This window comes from Myiozetetes cayanensis, unplaced genomic scaffold (assembly GCF_022539395.1).
Source record: "Myiozetetes cayanensis isolate MyiCay16 unplaced genomic scaffold, myiCay2020 scf7, whole genome shotgun sequence".
Lineage (NCBI taxonomy): Eukaryota > Metazoa > Chordata > Aves > Passeriformes > Tyrannidae > Myiozetetes > Myiozetetes cayanensis.
The window spans coordinates 23,772,062-23,778,853 of record NW_026087964.1 but is presented as its reverse complement, the minus strand read 5'-3'; the positions used below and the strand labels follow the sequence as shown (position 1 = coordinate 23,778,853).

The 6,792-nt window shown below is 42.0% G+C and overlaps 1 long non-coding RNA gene and 1 other non-coding gene across 3 annotated transcripts; both read right to left on the bottom strand.

Moving 5' to 3' along the window:
* Window positions 1-3,616: 3,616 nt before the first annotated feature.
* LOC126651714 (uncharacterized) lies at window positions 3,617-6,112 on the bottom strand. 2 transcript variants are annotated; one of them, XR_007631773.1, is made up of 4 exons: window positions 5,764-6,112; window positions 4,819-4,927; window positions 4,324-4,404; window positions 3,617-3,904 (listed from the first exon to the last, which is right to left on the bottom strand). It is a non-coding gene; the product is annotated as an uncharacterized LOC126651714 (long non-coding RNA). The 2 variants fall into 2 exon arrangements; XR_007631772.1 differs by having other exon boundaries at window positions 5,581-6,109.
* LOC126652209 (small nucleolar RNA SNORA26) lies at window positions 4,528-4,646 on the bottom strand. Its single transcript, XR_007631904.1, has one exon. It is a non-coding gene; the product is annotated as a small nucleolar RNA SNORA26 (small nucleolar RNA).
* Window positions 6,113-6,792: the final 680 nt, after the last annotated feature.

The following is a 6,792-nucleotide window of genomic DNA, read 5'->3' as shown; positions in this document are numbered from 1 at the left end:
CTTTGTTTTACTTCACTGCTTTAACATTATATATCATAAATTTAATTAGGTGAGTGATGCCTGAACTGATGTATTCATATTTCAAAAGCCTGTAGATGGAATAGGAACAAGCCAAAGTTAACTGAGGTGAGATTTCTTAGAATTTCTTCTAAGAATCATGAGAAGTCTTAGAACAAAGTACTCCCAAATGACTTATTGTTCCAACCAGTGTTTCATCAAAATGAGTCTTTAGCATAGAGTAGTGACCCCAACTCAGTGATAACAAAGTCAAATGGAAAAAATCATAAGCCCTATAAATACATGAAATAATTTGATACTTCTTGAATTGAAAATACAATCTCTGCTTGGATTTTTCATTAAATAAGTTCAGTTTTTAAAGAATAATGCCTAAAGATTTCCTAGTTACCTGAAGAACAAGATAGGTGAACCATTAAGTGCTCACTATTGAGTCCCACGTATACTTTATGTCAGCCTTGATCTCTTTCTGGAGGTACTAAAACCATTAAACTTAATCCATTTGTGCTGTGTGAAATCAAAATAGTTGATCATGTCTGGAATGGATTGTCTCTCTTCATCAGCCTTTCTGACCAGATATGTCATAAGAAGAAAAGAGCAGACTGGACCTTACATGCAACTTCATCACTTGGTGGCACGTGGTTATTTCATTAAAAGCTGCAGTAAAATTAGGTCTTCATTGACACAGCAATTCTGTTGGAAAACTTATACACCATATTGCCAGTACATTGTGTAAGTCACTAATGTGAAAAAGTTTATCTTCTGTATTAGACAGATTGACACAAAACAAAACTTTGGCTGTCAGCGATGGAAAGAAGTAGATGCTAAAACATTTTTATATTGAACTTCTTGAAATTTAAGATAAATTTCTCCTTTTAAGAAAGAAAAGAAAAAAAAAAGAGAAAGAAAGCAGAGAGCAATGAAACTACTTAAAATTGCCACCTACTATCATCTAAAAAGAGTGCAGTTTAGCTCAACAGATAAAATGTTGCTTAAAAGACAGTCTCATGGGCAAAATGTAACACACAAAACCATGAATTTCACACTCCCAAACTGAGAATGTTCTCCACAGTGCAGCTGTCTTTCAGAAACTGCAAGTCATGCCAAATCAAACTAAAAAGTAATAACCCAGTTTAAACTTGTAGGATACTGAAGCAGTAGAAATGCTTAAGTAGCATAATGATAAAAGAACATTAAATCTCTTCAAATTTATCAGAAACAGGCAGTCTGCAAAGGAATTTGTAAGTCCAAGAAACAAACAAATATGAAAGGAGCCTTTGAGAATTTGAAGGCAGCATTACAAAAGTCAAATTATTTGTTTCTGAGACACAGCTTTCCAAAAGCTTTTAATACCTAGGGATGAATGAACAAGGACCTGCTTGAAACATTTTAGAAAAAAAATTGTGAATAAGGACCAAGTCATTAGGATTTAATAGTACTTTTTATCACCAACTGCACAGCATGAAGTTGAAGAATAGTAATGTCTCAAAAAATCTTGACAAGTCTCTGAGGGAATCAGCACCTAAGTACAGAGCATGACTCAAAGAAGCACTATTTTCAGGTTTTAGATAGGTCCTTCAAGGGCATCATTTTTTTGTTTTAGCATTAAAAAAAGCAGAACCCTGGCTGCAGACAGCAAAAGATTTCAATTCTGAAAACATCCTTGTGGACAGAGCAGAAGATGGAATTTAATGCCTTTTAATGCATGACAAATAAATCTGTAAAGGATTTCCAACCCTAATTCTAAGATAGCTTCTGATTCCTTCAGAAAGTTCTGGAAGTGTAGACAGTTCACTGAAAACATCATGCCAAGCTATCAAATGCAAACAAACTTACTGGTTAAGGAAAAGAAGAATGAACATTTAGAAATTAGTCCATCTTGAATACTATCAATTAACATTGAACCCCAGAGAAGCAATATTTAGAAGTCCTGCACAAGGAAGATATAAAACCACAATCACATAATGCAAGACCAAATAGACTAAAACCTTGTCCTTGACCATGACTGCAGGGGACTAGAGGGACAGGTCTAGAGAACAACTCACAAGAAAATGATTCATTTTTTCTCATAAGAGGAACTAGACAGTTGTCAGACAGGTTTAAGATAATGAAGAGAAAGTACTTCTGTATACCCTTCACATTCAGTTTTGCCTTTTAATAAAATGCAAGTCCAGAGCAAAAGAAGCAGGTTTAGGCAAGCCTAGCAGGCCACAAACAGAAGAAATCTCTACTCACCCTTCAGTGCATGTTTAAGGTAACTCAGTGGGGCATAAATCTGACCATGTGTGTGTGTAAATATATACATTTGGTCCTAAGTCCATACTAACTCACTTTCCTGTGTGGGCAGTGGGGAGCACCTGACAGCCATTTCTGAATGTATTTTGTATTCTTGCTTGTGCATTCTAAGGAAGCATTGGCTAGTAAATGGCTAGCAAATGCATTTAATCATTTTATGTAAAGAACTACCATTCAGGAAAATGTTTTTAATGTTTACTTAGGCATACGCAACTGAAAATCACATACAAGCTTCCAATTGGTCAACAATATGGAACTTGCTCTTCAAGGACTTTTCTGCTGATTGTGCTTTACATGGAATACTGCAACATTTTCCTTTTTGCTTATTTAAAATAGGCAAGTAATGGGATTCTTGCTAGCTTAGAACCATAGAATCAGCCAGTTTGGAAGGGATCTCTGACTGTCAAGTCCAACCCTTAATCTACTACCACAGTGGTTACTAGACCATGGTACTAAGTGCCACTTCCTATCTCATCTTTAAAAACCTCCAGGGATAGTGAATCCACCACCTCCCTGGGCAGCACATTCCAGTGCCTGATTACCCTCTCTATAGAAAATTTCTTCCTAATATCCAACCCAAACCTTCCCTGGCAGAGCTTAAGACCATGCCCTCCTGTCCTACTGATGATTGCCTGGGAGAAGAGACTGATGCTCACCTGGCTACCACTTCCTTTCTGGGAGTTGTAGTGATGAGGTCTCCCCTGAGCCTCCTCTTCTCCAGCCTAAACAACCCCAGCTCCCTCAGCCTCTCCTCACAGGACTTGTGCTCCAGTCCCTTCACCAGCCAGGTTGCTCTCCTCTGGACCTGCTCCAGCACCTCAATATCCTTCCTGAACTGAGGGGCCCCAAAACTGGACACAGCACTCCAAGGTGTGGCCTCACCAGCGCTGAGATACAGGGGCAGAATCACTTCCCTGGTCCTGCTGGTCACACTGTTCCTGATACAGGCCAGGATGCCATTGGCCTTCTTGACCACCTTTACTTGTTCTTTACAGTTTGAGATAATCCTTTTGTAGAGAACATGCAGTAACACATCCAGCCTAATGAAATAACTTAGGAGTTGGCTGGTTGATCTTAGTGCTTGTGTGTTATAAAATAATTCAGAAAACCCAGACTTCGAGAATAAAATACTGAGGGTCACTTTCAATGGATTTGTAAATTTAAGATTAATTTTATCAAGTTTGCATGTAGCAAGAGAATGTTTCTGTGTGGCTGCACAAAAGTGTTTTCATCCATAATAAAAAACCTTCATACAAAACCTTCATACAGTAAGTACTTCAATAAGAAACCTTCAGAACACACAAACTTCTGGTAGTATACTCACATTTTATTTCAATTGACCCACAAAGACAGTAATAAATTACAGAAGTTTTTGTTAAGAAACCTGTTTTAACAAATGGAGAGGTTCCTGTTTAAACATGATCATTGAAGACATGTAGTTTTAGACATTGCTTATCTCAATTCCACTTCTAAGACGATACATTAGAGGTGACAAGTGGAGTCATCTCATATGAAGTCATAAATCAGCCATGCAGAAAATCATAAGCTGGGGTTTAATATCACTTCAAGTCCCTGGTACATTCTGGTTTCCTCCCTGTAAAATAAGTTCTATTTAATTTGCAGTCAGCATCATGCACACAAGAAAGGGGTGACTGCCCTAAGGCTGAGCTATATGAACCTTCTACATGACACTAACCCTTAAGTCAGAGCCATTTTTCAATACAAATTACTTCCTTTGTACAGGATGGGATTTTCTTTTCACATACCATTAGTACGGATTCCATTCCAGAGGACCAGCCTTACAAACAGATCCAATAACTATCCCACGCTTTCTTGAGACTTTTTTGCTATTTAGATTACCCAAATCTATATCAAGTTTCAACAGTTACCACAAAGGTTTTCCATTAGTTCAAACTATTGTTTTGTTTTCCAGTAAGGAATAAATTAAAACTCTTTTAGATATAGAAGGCAATGCATTCACTAACATCTGATAATCCTTTTCAATTTACATACCTGGAGACCAAACAATTTACAAGAAACTCTTCACTCAAGACTTCCATCACAGAGGTTCACAAAGAACCAGATTTGAGAAACCTAAAAAAGATTTACACAAAATTGATTTTAAAACTCAGATAATATAACCAGATGACAGCTGAAAACCTTCCTACAAGCTATTAATGAAGTTGATTTAGCAGCTTCACAAAGTTTAGTAATTTCATTTGTTCCTCCCAAGCATGATCCAAAGAAGGGTTTCAACCTCACCTCTGGGTTTGCAGGAGAACTCTTATACCCCTCTGTGTTGGCCACTTAAGACACTGCCAGACTTAAGAGGGCAAAGCATAAAAGGGGAGTAGATTCCACTATATTATATTGTTTTCTTATTAACTAAGATGATCTGAACTTACCATTTAGTCAAAAGAGATATTACAATTTAATTGAAATTTGTGAATTATGAAAGAGCAAGATTTAAAACTATCTGCAGTTGTCCTTAGACTAGAGCACACTTACCTTCCAGTAGAAGGTATTTATTCCTAAGAAGTCCTGAGCGTTGCTTCACATTTAGGCCTGATTATCCATGTTTAGAATATTTATTGCATGAGGTTGCTAAGTCGGGCCCCTAAACAACACACAAAAAAATTAATAAGATTATGGTAAAATTATTAGTGTTTAGACCTTCTCAAAGCCATATGATACTGAGTTGCTACTATGTTGGGTTAGACTTTTACAGTAATTTTCTACAAAATTGCAGAGGTTGTTTACATGAAGCTTATTGTCAAATCAAATGATAATCAGTTTTTCAATCTGTCAAAAAAAGTTGTTTTCATTAGCCTATTTAAAATACATAAAACGTATTTTTAATATATTTTAAAATATACAACTAATCAGAAACATGGAAAGTTTATTAAGCCTAAATTCCTTTATGCGTTGACCCAACCTTAAAACTACAAATGTCCAAATTAGACTGATTTTCACCAGAGAATCCATTGCTATCTTGTGTCTACTTACATATATATACCTAGCTTGTAACAAGTTATACACAGAACTCGACTAAGCAACATCAAAAGACACTGTTACACATATAGTAGATTGGAAAGAAAGCCCAAGCTATCAGGGACTTCTTTGTTTGAAGTTATTATCATGAGAGTCTAAGTGCCTACAGCATTCAATACCCTAAACACTGCAGGGTATAAGTGTAATATTCTTGATGTAGCCTATAAAAATACAAAACCACTGCAGTGAATCAGATTCAGGATCTGTGCAGCTCAATACCTGCAAGTCAAAGAACAGAAGGGTGCAAATGTGTACAAACACATTTTTGTCTCAGAGACGTAGGGCAGCATCTCTATAAATGTCTTTAGAAACTCGCGGGATTTAATGCGTATTGAAGCCAGAAGCCTCTTCTAGCCAGCCCCAGGCTGTAGAGAGAGCGGATGAGGTCGGTGTGCCCCTCACCCACGGGCGTCCAAAGGCGTGGCCGCAGCTCTCCAGCGCTTCGCCGGGCCCAGGCCCGCCGCTCCCGGCCTCCGGCCCGACCGGGACATGGGAAGGACTCGCCGGTGCCTCGGGACACACTGCGGAAGGAGAGAGGCGTCAGCCCGGGACGGCGAAGGGGCCGCGGAGAGGAAAGGCAGGGAAGGGCCGTTTGTGCCTCACGACAGGATGCAGGGCGGAGAGGAGGGCTCCGCACTGGGTTTTTGTGAGGGAGAGCTGTTCTATCCCCCTGTGTTGACTCCTCGGAGCACCGCCAGGCTCCGAGAGGGCAAGATTTGAAGGGAAGGCAGGGTAGGTCCCGCAACCACCCTCCTCCCTTCCCCCATCCCACCCCAAGCCCAGCCCGTCCTTGCGGAGCTGGGGCCTGTCCCGCGCGCGAGCGGCCAGACCGGCCTTACCGCGCCGGCGGCCGGCAGGGAGAGAGGGAGGGCGGCTGCTCACGTGGCCTTAAATACCGCCCCGCGCTCCCGCGAGACCCCGCGCGGCGCTCACCGCCGCTGCCTATTGGCGGGGCTGGCGCGCGTGACCCCGCGCGGCGCCGGTGAAGCCCCAACCTCGGAGCCCCTGAGGGCAGAGCGTCCCGCGGGGGTGGGCTCGGCTCGGCTCGGCTCGGCTCGGCTCGGCTCGGCTCGGCTCGGCTCGGCTCGGCTCGGCACGGCACGGCACGGCACGGCTTGGCTTGGCTTGGCCCGGCTTGGCCCGGCCCGGCCCGGCCGGTGCTCCCGCCCCGCCGAGGCCCGGGGTGAGGGGGCCACCCGCTACCGCCTCTGTGAGGAGCACTCCGGTCACCCCGCGGCGCTCGGTCAGGCGAAGCCCTAACGGGTCATAACGGGGCTTTCGTCGGGCCGAGCTCTGCGTGCTCGGAAGCCTCTAGCACAGCAAAACAAAAGCGTGTTCGGTGAGAAGTGGCAGCTGTGTAGGGGGTTTGAGGCAATAAATACGGCTGATCTCTGTCTAAACTCCCGTCTAAGCCCTGCTTAGGAGGCTTAG